The 13,498-nt window shown below is 41.3% G+C and overlaps 1 protein-coding gene across 1 annotated transcript in view; it reads left to right on the top strand.

The window, feature by feature from the left end:
* Positions 1-6,635: 6,635 nt before the first annotated feature.
* Positions 6,636-13,498, top strand: part of poc1bl (POC1 centriolar protein homolog B (Chlamydomonas), like) — a 51,453-nt gene continuing 44,590 nt past the window's right edge. Inside the window, exon 1 of the mRNA XM_080734991.1 lies at positions 6,636-6,729. The gene's annotated coding sequence lies outside the window, so the exon portion shown is untranslated. The remainder of the gene's footprint in view (positions 6,730-13,498) is intronic.

Genomic DNA, 13,498 nt, shown 5'->3' with positions numbered 1-13,498 from the left:
GGTATTGGAGGTGGTGTAGCTGCTGGAGCAGCCTTTGGTGCTTGTTTAGGACCCATTGGTGCAGCTGTAGGAGCAATCATAGGAGGTATTGCTGGGGGAATTGGAGGAGGAATTGCTGGTCAGGCAATTGATGGGGCAATATGGGATCAAAAAGAAGATTTAACGATGGACAGTTATGAATTCTTTGGATGGCATGGTGTCCAGCGAAATACACGGCCAGTGAAAAGTGCAGAGCAGATGCAGGAAGCATATGACAATAAGCTGAAAAGCAAACCATCCAATATAAAGAACAAAGACTGGGATGATACCTGCAGGGCAAACCTCATGGTGCTATTACCAGCAATGTATCCTGTATGCACCAAGGTCATGGCAATAGGTAATTACCTACAGGAGAACAGAAGTGATGAGCTATCTGCCATTGCAAAGATGACGTATAAATCAATATATGAGGAGTAGCAAAGCTCTACAAATACTGGTCTGAGGTTAGATGCACGAACCGACCAGTCTGATTTGGATATTCCATCTGGAACTTTTTCAGTTTTATGTTTTCAATCAAGTGTAAATGATGAACATATTGTTGATAAAATGTGTTAGTGGCAACACGTACTAAAACATTTGTATAAAGGTAAACAGTAGCCTACTGTAAGGTAATAAAGATCACACCTATTGTGAAGTGAAGGGTGCTATTTATGATTAAATTATGCATCACACAAAGCTTGGCTAATGTGACCCTTGGGTGTACAACAAACTCTGAGCGCTTTGTGCCAAGATGTAGGCCAGATGTAGGCCACGCTTCAGAGTCTAGACATTTTTGGAGGCCCAGAAATGTTTTGGGGCCCGGACAAAACCAAATGTTGGAGCTACTGGAAGGAGCACCACTCAAAAAGGAACATAATTCTTCAAATAAATATTACAGGATTAAGGGAACTATAAATTCATATTTTGTAATGGGATTAGTTTCATTCAGCAGTGTGATACTGATAGTATTATTGTGATCAATGATTGGGTAGTCTTGCCTGGAATGGATAAAATGTGACATTTATTTTTATATGCAGTGGTACTATAGGTAAATACCAGTGTAGCTAGGGCCCAGATATTTTCAATTTCATTTGATTTCTCTTTCATGATACTCCTGCCATGGAAAGGAGTGTATATGACATACTTTAAGGAATTATATGCCAGTGTTATTGATCTAAGATTGAAAATTATGGTTTAGAACTTCATTCAGTACTTCAACACATCATTCTTCAGTATGTGGTTAAAACAAAGACTGCAAAAAAGTATCTAGACAGAGTTCTAACTATATTACTGATGAGATTGCTTTAGTTGTAAAGAAAATATTAAAAGAAAATCTTCCAGTATAATGTTTGTGATCGAATTAATACAATGTAGACATTCCAACATGGTTACAGTACCAATATAAAATAAAAATATCAAACTTTCCAATTGGGCATCTCTTTATTTCTAAATAGCACTATATTATATATATTGAATTTGTATTTAGTTTGAGAGTTGAATCTCTATAAGCCTAAATATGAAACGGACTAAATTCATTATATATCAGGGATATATATCATATATCCCAGAGGTCTTTCTTCCGCCACTATATCAGGTCACACTTTAGCATAGCAAAGAATAATAAATATAGCTGAGGTGGTCCTATCCAGCATGCCAGAGAGATAAAAATGCCATACATGAACACCTCAACATTTTGTTGGAGTCAGGGGTCAAACCATTGATCTTCAGACTAACAGGCTGCTACTCTTTCCTTTGAGCTAGAGCAATGACCTCCTTTTTGGTGTCTGGTGATGACTATAAAAAATATCCTTCCGCTATGACCCAAGCAACACTACTTTAGATCATTGGTCTGATAACCAAAATAGAAATGTGATGTCTCAGAGGGACCCAGACTAGTGAAAATTGACGATCTACATGCTCACACGTTGCTATCAGAAAACTTGTGAGATTGTGGATCGGCTATGTTCACAAGAAAGCATGCCATACATTGAAAATAACTATACTCTCAAAAAAGCATTTCATGTTATCTTTAAATATTTTACATGCATTGGTCATGTTTTGTGCAATGCAATTTAAACAAACCGTATTGGTCTAGAAGCAGTGTTCTCCCGAGCACAGGTCTCCGCCAGGTCAGGTAGGTTATTGTTGCTCTCCTGGTGGCCTAAGATTCCAATGTGAAAAGGTTGCCATGTCATCTCTGACCTTTCATGGCAATCTGACGCTGCCATTGTGCCAACAGTGCCAGAGTTAAGCTGTCCACAGAAGGAAGGACGGACGGATGGATGGACACGGGGACAGACGGACGGACAGGGTGCAAAACATAGTCTCTGCCATGCCTTTCGGCCTGGTGGAGACATTAATAATAATAATTAAAGCTGCAAGCAGTGATGACCGGGCCCTCACAGCTTTACCCACATCACAAGGGGCAGCAGTCACCTTAAGGTTACAATATAACCTGTATTTAGTGTTACACTATTACTCTTATTGTGCTATTACACTTATTGTGCTACAGTTTTACACTATTACACTTATTACACTATTACACTTATTACACTAATGCACTTATTGTGCTATTAAACTATTGCACCTATTGCGCTATTACACTATTACACCTATTACACTATTACACTACTACACCTATTACACCTAAAACACTATATATAACACTATTGCACTTTTAAATTACTTTTAAATATTAAACCCATTGCGCTATTACACTATTACACTTATTGTACTATTACACTATTACACTTATTGCGCTATTGCACTGTTACACCTATTACACTATTACACTTATTGCACTATTACTCTTAATCACTATTACACTTGCTGCACTTATTACACTAATACACCTATTACACTATTACACTTATTGCGCTACACGGTTACAATGTTACATTATTACACTTATTACACTTTTAAACCTATTACACTTGCTACACATACTGCACTGCCGCTATTACACTATTACACTTATTACAATAATACACCTATTACACTATTACACTTATTGCGCTATTACACTATTACACTTTTACACTTATTGTGCTATTACACTATACACTTACACTATTACACTAGTACACTATTACAAACCATTGAAAAGATATAGCAAATAGGAAGTATCGAGTAGCGACCAATCAGAGGAGGGGGCGGGGCTAAGTTACACCAACTAAGGACAAGAACTCTCAATCAAGTCCAATGACACCACCCACAAGTCTGTGCGACAAACGGTTGATGAGTTATAGCCAAAAAAAGGAACAATCAGAAGAGGGGGCACTTCCTGTTTGTTGAAGGAAGTTTGAAGCTTTGACACTTTTGGAGTACGTTTGGCGACTGAAAAAACGCGATTCACTTTCGGGAAAAGAATAATAATAATCTTTGCAATTACATAGGGCTTCGCACTACTGTCCAGTGCTCAGTCCCTAAACATTGTAAACATAACGCACTTTACATTTGAAGCAAAGTCAAGTGATATGGCTGTGTCAAACACACATCCACCTTGCACCACCAAATTAGATTGAAAGAAAATGCAATTATCTTTGTGGTTAAATTTGAGGGTTAGCCAATCAGAGGCAGAGTCGAAGTGACATCACGCATTGTGTTTGTTTGTGTGTGTGTGTGTGTGTGTGTGTGTGTGTGTGTGTGTGTGTGTGTGTGTGTGTGTGTGTGTGTGTGTGTGTGTGTGTTAGTGTGTCGTGCGTGCGTGCGTGCGTGCGTGCGTGTGTTTCCCCTACAGTTTAAACCTTTGTGAATGTTTAAAAAAATGTGTCAATTTGAGAATAGAATGTCATCAAAACGTGCATGGGCCTTTAGCGGCAATCGGACGCTGCTCGCATGATTTGAGGCATTTTGTTCCAAATATGTTTTGCAAAAGTTGACTGAAGTTTGACTGAAACCCCAAATAAGTTCGGGATAGGCACTTAGGCTTAATAATAATCTGATGGCACCTGCGTTGACCAATTACTGAGGACAAGCTGAGCGGAGTCTGCGCCGATCAGGCCTCTTTACACAAAGGACGAGGAGAAAGGACACTTGGACCGTACAGTAGCACAATGGATTCACATAAAAAAAACATAATATAAAAAAATACATATATGTTTTCAGTTGAAAAAATCACACTGGATGTGAAGTGAGCGGTGCCTTTGAGTAGTTCATTTCATTTCTATTATGAATTCTTGTGTTGCCCATTCATTTCAAGGCTGCTCAACAGCGCCACTTGGTCACCCAGCGGTATTGCAGCTGTTGAGGCTGTCCTCACACATACAGACATACAACGGACTCATACGGACACCGGATGGACATACTTACATGCACTCTCAGTCAAAATGATGGAGTGGCGCTCAAACCCCCCCACTGGTAAAGGTCAGGAAGACCTTTTAAAGCGAGCTTCATGTGATCTCTCACTAAAGTTCATGCCTGAGGCTATAGCTCAGCTGACAGAGCTGGTGGTGAGACCGACATTTTTCTACAATCTCACATTCAGCAGTTGAAACTGAGAGAGAGTTTTTCAGTATGTTCAATAACAAGTTCCATTTCACTCTATCACAGGCATGGGCAACTTTGATGATGGAGAGGGCCACTACATTTCCACACAAACTCCAGAGGGCCACATTGCATGTTTCGTAATTAATGCCCTACTAACTTTGTCATTCTACTGTATGTCACACAAAAGTAGCAAGAATAGCCGATCTCTAATCTCAAAACGCGTCGCAGTGTGACATGTTTTAAGCTGTAGATCTGCAATCTTTGACACCATAATGTTTTTATGTGGCCACACCCACCAGTTCATTAAGTATGCCTGGTTGTCAGGTGGGTGGTGACCAAGCCCACAGTGTTGGTCAAAAGGGGAGGGGATGATTTTATGATGTCATTAAATCTGTGTTTTTCGATCGGTGGCTTTCAGGAAGAAACAAAAAATACACAGGGAAGGCATATTTGCGTTATAACCCCACCCGGTGGTCTATTAGAGTAATGTTAACTCCATAGACACAGGCTACAAAGGCCTTAGAAACAATGCTCCAAACAGCCCAAAACAAACTATTTTTTTACAGTCTATGGAACAGGCCTGTGTCTTTTCAGACACAGTAAGCCGGCCATTTCTTTATTGCCATGAAAGATTATGGGGCATTTTGGGAATTATTGTGTATTTTCTTTTCTCTAATTACAATCTAAAATATGAATCCTTGTTGTAAAAAAATAAAAAAATAAAACGAAGTTGTCCTTTAAGTAAAGAATGTACTTTGGTAGCTACTTTTCCCACCACAGGGGTCGGGTCTGTAGGAGGATGTGTGGTGTGTGAGTGTGTAGTTGTAGGCTATGAAAGTTGCTGACATCTGCAAGTAGGCTACTAGCGTCTAACAGCCCCATGGCCGGGGGGACTGGCACGCTGTGATTGGCTGGCAGTGTAGCTGGTCGTCAAGGCCAACCGCTTGACTCGGCTGGCTGTCACTGAGTGAACTGTCAAGTTCACACAACCACACAGAGAGATAAGAGCTGTTGAGATGTGACTTGTTGTTTCACCCAGTGTAAAGTAACTTAGTACTTTTACTTCAGTACCGTACAATTTTGAGGTATTTGTACTTTTAGTTATTCCGATGTCCAATAGCCTACTTTTAGGCTACTTCAAATTTTAAAATAACCGATCTACAAGTTTACAATGCGTTGTGCTGCACTGCAGCACATTGTGAGCTTGTAGATCTGCTATTTTCAAAAGATTATACATTTGAAAACATGTGAAATGGGACATCCTGCTCAATGAGTAGGCTATACTTTCTACTTTTGGGTACTACTTGTAACAGAGTAGTTTTTACACTACAGTATTAATACTTTCACTTAAGTAAAATAAATGGAGTAGGCCTACTACTTTTTCCACCACTCTTTCACCTTAAAGGAGTAGTTCACCCCAAAATGACTTTTTTTCTATTGATTACTCATGCCATGGAGAGTATAGTTCAATAATATTTTTTGGTCTTTGTCACATTCCTAAGACAAAAATTTGATTCGAGTAAATTTACCCCCATTGATTCCGGACCCGTTTCGAAACGTTCCCCATCCGGAACGAATGGGGGTAAATTTATTGTTATCACATTTTTGTCTGAATGTGACAAAAAACTAAAAATATTATTGAACTCTACTCTCCATGGCATGAGTAATCAATAGGAAAAAAAAGTCATTTTGGGGGTGAACTACTGCTTTAAATACTCATGAATGACGTTGAGGCCTGATGGACTCCATATGGGAATACGTCCAGTTTACAAGACAAGCAGTAGGCCTACAGCCTGTTCTTGTTTGAAGAGGCGTTAACGGCACTAATATACCTCTTAATTAATAGTTGGTTAATATTTAACCTCCAACGTTTAGAGAGAGAGAGAGAGAGAGAGAGAGAGAGAGAGAGAGAGAGAGAGAGAGAGAGAGAGAGAGAGAGAGAGAGAGAGATTGTATTACCTTGACAACCAGGCTTAGCCAATCAGCGCGGCCGACCATCCCCCCGGGCTATGGGAGGGGGGAGAGAGAGAGAGAGAGAGAGAGAGCGAGAGAGAGAGAGAGAGAGAGAGAGAGAGAGAGAGAGAGAGAGAGAGAGCGAGAGCGAGAGCGAGCTTTCAGCTTTGACAAAGTGAAGACACACTGACAGTGTTATTACGAACAGCCAGAAGAACCAGAACAACTAAAACATGGAGCCACAAGGAATGTAGCTTGTGATAAATAAAGGTACGGTAATGGCATGGTTTTATTTTAAATGGTCATCATCATCATCATCATACTAACTTAAACTATTAGGCAAGTTGTGTAGTTGTGTGTAGGCTTTGCTCTTAAATACACGAGCACATCATTGCCATGCCATGTCTTGAGAGCAACAGTTTCCAGTGTGACTTTTAATCTAACGACAGACTTCCTGACCAACTTGTTTTGTGTGTGGGTGCCGTTGCACGGAAATTCGTGACCCCACCGAAAGCTGTTTCTGTCACTTGTCAATTCAGATAAAGAACGGGTTGGTTATAATTAACTATAGGTGTCGTAACTCTTCTACGTTACATAGCGACAGGGGTTTGTCAAAGTGGGGTCTGGGGACCAATATAGGTTCCTTAAGTAGTCTAGTTCATTGGTTCTCAAAGTGGGGTCCGGAAACCCCCAGGGGTCCTTGAGGGACTTCCAGGGGGTCCCCAGCGAGATTATATAGTTAGGAGCCAAATGGAAACTTATGGGTCTGTAACTCAGAGCGTACAAATGGAACCAAATTGACCCTTTGTACAGTCTCAGAGATAGAAATGCCATTAAATGGGGGTCCGTAGCCTAATGCATGTCAAAGTCCTTGAAATTATTTTTTTTGGGAATCACTGCTAGAGATGTAAAAATCATCAAATCAAACATTATGGGGGTCCCTGGCATAGCTTTTAAAATGGGTGTCCGGCTGTCCGTGGGCTAATAAGTGTCAATTTGGGGGTCCTTGACATGAAAAGGTTTGAGAACCACTGACCTAGTTAACATAGCATCAAATCATTTCAACCACGTAGGCTTATATGTTGGCTATTAAAAAAACGACCACAAGCTTGTACATCTGCTATTTTGTAACTTCTCTTCTGGGGGTCCGTGGCCAAATGTATATAGGCTATACATTTGGCCACGGGGTCCTTGACATGAAAACGTTTGAGAGCCACAGTTATAGGTCAGTGGTTTTAAACCTTTTTCAAGGTCCATTATTTATTCACCATTTGAGCCACAGACCACCATTTGATGACTCAAAACTCTCTATTGTTTACAGTTGGATTCGATTTTGTCCACATTTCCATGCTGTATGTTGGTACCATAGGAGAGATAACAGGCCAACGTTGATCAAAATAAATGCCAGATGTTTAACAATAAACTCTTGGGTGCTTAAAATGATACCCATTTGATTTCATTTTAAGCTCTCAAGAGTTAAAGATCTACAGTATAAGGGTCCAGCTCTTCATCATTTAGCTGGGGACCACCTGGAACCCCCTCAAGGACGACTGGTAATCCCCAGACCACTGGTTGAAAACCACTGTTTGGCACTATGTGCACTATTTGCATAGTTCCTCCTCTGATGGTGTGAGTGAAGTGGATGGTTTAATTTTAGTTCCTCTCATCCTGTTCTGACTGAGCAGCGTTGCCATGTCCGCGTACTATAAGTGACTTTGGGCTTGTTTTTCTATCAACTCGCTTTTACATTATTGGTGCTGTAGTTGCGGGTTGTGGTTAAAAAATTAGGGTGAGCATGAATTGGGGCGAGCGATCTGCTTACCGCTTATTTAGCTTTGTTTCTATTGTGTTGTTGCTTATTTGACCTTGTTTCTAAAGTGTAGTTGCTTATTTGGGCTTGTTTAAGTTGTTTAACAAGCTTATTTGGGCTTGTTTAACTTTCTAAAGTGTATAAGTTGCTTTGCTTATTTGGGCTTGTTTCTAAAGTTTTGGGCTTAATTGTTTCCTAATGTCGTTGACTCTTAAAAAACAGTGTCTCTCAAACATTTTCATGTTTTTCCGTAGGCGGAAAACATTTTGTGCCAGTTTTACCCCATACCGGATCTGCCCCAAGATTGTTTTCCATAAATAGCCACTCTGCAAGCTGTGATCTTGTAGATCTGCTATTTTCAAATAGCCAATGTATATAGGTTTAAAGTGCCCACGTGGCCTATAATAGAGTCACATCATTTGGGCTGTCCTACACCTGGTTGCTTGTTTCTCTCGCAATATCTGGCAACACTGTCTGTTGTGAGACTGAGACACACACGCACACACACTCGCTCGCGCGCACTCACTCACACGCACGCACGCACGCACGCACGCACGCACGCACGCACGCACGCACGCACGCACGCACGCACACACACACACACACACACACACACACACACACACACACACACACACACACACATACAGTCAGGCGTGCTGCCTGCTACTCAGCTGTGTGTGGTTTTGATGAGCGGGTTTTAATGACAGATGTGGACGTTTTCCCTCTTCTCTCACTGCCCCAATTTTAAGTCTGTTTCTTCTCTGGTAATGACAGATGATAACAAGTCCACTAGAGGTTTACATATGTTCCCCCCATCCAACTTTAGCCGCCACACTATTTAGTGACATCTGCAACCTGTCTTTTTTAAACCCGGAGACTACTAGTCAGTCTAACTTTACTTGTCTTTAATTTGACTATTACAGTCCACTAGACCAGTGGTTCCCAAACATTTCAGGCCGAGACTCAAAAGAGAGATTAGACGATTTGACCCAAACTTGTGAAAATAGCATGAGCTTGTATAGATCGTCTATATTCACCACTTCTTCATTGTTTCAGGCCACAACCTCCAAAATAATTACATTTAAACTGGGGACCCCCCACGCACCCTGACGAGCACTAAGAGTTGAGGCATTACATTTTGTACATCACGGTTTTATTGTGACAATATGTTCACAATTTCTGCCTCTAATATTTGACAATTTGGCCAATGTTTAATTTGTCATTTTAGAGTTATTAAAAAGTCCTTAAATTGTCACTTTAGAAATGTGCAGATACCCTGTATACACTTATACTGTATGTTGGTCTTTTTACTGTTGAGTGAGAAAACAATGTTAACATTTAGCTAAACATCTGGGGACCCCCCAAAATAATTGGGGAACCCTCTGGGGGTCCCAACCCACAGGTTGAGAACTATTGGACTAGGCAACAGGAGTCAATCTAACTTAATTTGACTGTAATAAAAGTCCACTGGAGATTTATTTTTATCCAATTTATCTACCACCACCACACCATTTAGTGACATCTGCAACATGTGTTTTTAAATCTAGAGACTAGTCAGTCTAACTTCACTTGTCTTTAATTAGATTGTAATAGCAGCTTTTGGCAGTGGTTCTCAACCTTTTCAGGCCGCAACCCTCAGAATAATCATATTTTAACTGGGGACCTCCCCCCACCGAGCATTAAGTGATACATATTGTATAATACTGCTATTGTGAAAAATAGCAGATCTACATGCTATCTCACAACGTCTCGCGTTGGGAGGCGTTGTGAGCATGTAGATCGGCTATTTTCACTATTTCTTGTCAATATTTGACAATTTGGCCAATGTTTCATTTGCCATTTTAGAGGTATGAAAAAGTCCTAAATTGTCACTTTAGAAATGTGCAGATAGATACCCTCTATACACTTAAACTTTATGCTGGTTTGTTTACTATTGAGTGAGAAAACAATGTTTCACATTAAATCAATCATCTGGGGAACCCCCCAAAATAATTTGGGGGCCCCCCTGGGGGTCCCGACGCACAGGTTGAGAACCACTGGCTTATGGCATATCAACCATGCTGTCACATGTGCTCCATTGGAGTAGGTAGCCCAGTGTTGACTGGAAATCTCAATGTCATATTCTTTCATAACATTTCAGAGCACATAAATAAAAAAAATAAAAAAATCAACCTCACATTATGTCAATCACGCTGCCGCCCGTTTCGTATGTATTTTCGGACCAAGGCCTTTTTTCTTTTTTTTTGGATTTTCACAACTGTCCCTGCTCTCTCTCTATCTCTCTCTCTCTCTCTCTCTCTCTCTCTCTTTTGTACTTTTACTCAAGTAAACTCTGAATTCCGAACTTTTGCGTGTAACAGAGTATTTCTACATTGCAGTATTGAGTACAGAATGTGAGTACTTCCTCCACCACTGCTAATATCTGGCTGTGATCCCAGTAGGTAACCACAACAGTAGCTAATGCAAGTTGTTAACAGTTGTTTTCTTTTCTTTTATCGCCCTGAAGGCTATAGTGGGAGACATTTTTGCTTCAGCATGTCAGTGAACTTTGATAAAGTGTGTGTGTGCGTGTGTGTGCGCGCGCGTGTGTGTGTGTGTGTGTGTGTGTGAGTGTGTGTGTGTACACTTCCGAAGACTGACTCATCTCTCTCCAGCTCTCTCTCTGTGTCTCTCTTGTATACACCAAATGTAATCATCACCCACCACCCCAGCAAGAGTGAGTTGTCTGTCTGTGCCGTGTTGTTCCTTCCAACTTGTGGTGGTCGTTTATATCGTGAGTCAACTCCATCGGTACGTGGCAGTTCTCCTGGTTGGCTCAGCTTCCTCTGGGATGGAGATGTGGGGGGGGTGGGGGTTATGCAGACGTGGGGGGTGGGGGTGTTCAGTGTCAAACCACCACTAGTTCAAGCGACAGACCAACCACCCTGCCTGCCGTGAGTGACAGCCGTTTAAACTAAAGCCAAAGATACGGTATATTCAATTATTAAAGAGGTGGTGCCATAGTTTTGTACTTTTTTTTTCAGTTTTGTATGTGTCTATGGAGTTAACATTACTCCAATAGACCCCCTGGGTGTGGTTATAATATGCAAACCAGTAAGACGCCGTAATCGGGAGATAAGATAATCAGGTCGCATACACAATCTTTAGAAGGCAATGGTAGCCAATCAGGAGGATATACCGGTATGGGAAATGAGACAGATGCATGTTGATGACATGACTGTAGAGATACTTTGCGTGATTGTAGGGCAAAATCTGTAGGAGCAGTGTCCAAAAATGTGTTTTGCAAGAATCGGCCTCATGTAGAAGAGGGCCATGTGAGAAATGGGGTGGAGGCTGGTTTGGCAGCCAAGGAGTGTGTGTGCAAAGTTTGGCATGGATAGGGGCAAGAGTAGGGCAAAAGTGTGACAGTATGTCTTCCATGTGTATTTTTGGTTTCTTCCTGAAAGCTGAAAGCCTCTGAGTCAATCTAAATGCATTGCTTTAGTGACAGGCTGCTATTGTTAGGGCGCTAGCTTTGTGCCATGTTGGCGGTGGTGACGGGACATTCTAAGCGGCCTTCTCTTGTCACACCCAGCCCACATCAGCCCAATTGTTGGTTTGACTTGGGGCAGGTGTGACCACTTCACTCACCCCTAGTTATACAGTACATGTAAACAAAATGTCATAATCACGTTGTGTGTGTGACTGAGGGGATGACTGATTCATCCAGTGTATGTTTGTTCATCAGCTGGTCAAACCGGCTCTCGTTGGCTTCGGTGAGTTCTCAGCTCCGGTTTGAATCTATGATGCATGCCATGGCGTAGAAGAGTGGTTCCCAATAATACTGGAGGTTGGGACCCCCAGGGGGGTCCCCAAAATCAATGTTTTCCCACTTAAAGAGGTGGTGCCATAGTTTTGTACTTTTTCAGTTTTTCATGTGTCTAGGAGGTTGAAAGTACATCATTGGACCCCCTGGTGTGGTTTTTATGAGCAATTATGTATTCTCTTGGTATTTGTTTGTTTTCTCTTGGAGGCTGCCACCTTGTGGTCAAACGTGTCAGTTAAAAAACACAGATACTTTTACATCACAGAATCAACTCCTCCCCTAATTACCATTCACCCAACACTGTGGGGTGTGGCTAACTTCAGCTGGGTCACCACCCACCATGACATCCATGCATACTTAATGAACTGGGGGTGTGGCCACATAAAAACCCAATTTTAACTCTTTCTGTATACTTTTTTGGAAAAACCTTCCTCCTAGTATAATCATAATACCTGATAATCATGTTTTAGAGGGGGGGGGGGGGGGAATCATGGCACCACCTCTTTAACAGTAAACAAACCAACATACTACAGTAGAAGTTTATACAGGGTATCTGCACAGTTCTAAAGTGACAAATTCATGACTTTTAAAGGTATCGTGCTGTTTTTACAAAACATAAGTCTTTATCATGTTCCTTCAAACGAGCATTAAAAGGTTTTAACTGAAACATCAACTCCAGTGAACCATGGCAGGTTCCTTTTTAAGGCCTTTTCAAAATTGTCAAGTTTCACTGTTGAGGGATTTTGCCCAGGGACGTACAGAGAATGTTAGAGTGGCAGGGGCTGACATTTATAAAAGGGCCTTTTGGTGAAAATATTGAAAATGGCAGACCTCCAAGCTCACAAGTTGTGAGCTTGAAGGTCGGCTATTTTCGGTACTTGTTACCACACTGAACTATTGAACTAAGCATATTCATTACTGGCAATTCTTTCAACGTATAAAGATGCTGTTGCTGCCTTCAGGTATGGCATGGAAAGAGGGCATTTGCATTTCTTTCACCATAGTAAAAACCGCATTCATGGTCTGGAGAGGGCACTTTTTAAGACAGATAAAATGGCAGGGGCTCAAGCCCTCTTTGATGTCTATGTGTGCACATGCCTGATTTTGCCTGTTAATCATCGCCTCTGCTCCTCAAATTGTCAAAATATTACGTGTGAAAATAGCGTTGTGAGCTTGTAGTTCGGCTATTTTCACAATATGTATCTGTGGAACAGAGTCAAACAAAATTTAATGCCTACAATTCTAAGTGCTTGTGGGGGGTCCCCATGCAGTTCAAAATGCCTGAAAAGGTTGAGAACCTCTGTCACATGGCCTTAAAGTTGAGTGAGTGTGGTCTCTCTCTCTCCATGCCAGACTAACCAAGGCTAATTATGTGGCTCTGTCCCCCCATGTCCAAGTTGTCCAACACAACAACACAACAG

This window comes from Nannobrachium achirus (genome assembly GCF_963921795.1).
Source record: "Nannobrachium achirus genome assembly, chromosome: 10".
Classification (NCBI taxonomy): Eukaryota; Metazoa; Chordata; class Actinopteri; order Myctophiformes; family Myctophidae; genus Nannobrachium; species Nannobrachium achirus.
The sequence above is the reverse complement of the archived record's forward strand: the minus strand, read 5'-3'. Positions and strand labels throughout refer to the sequence as shown.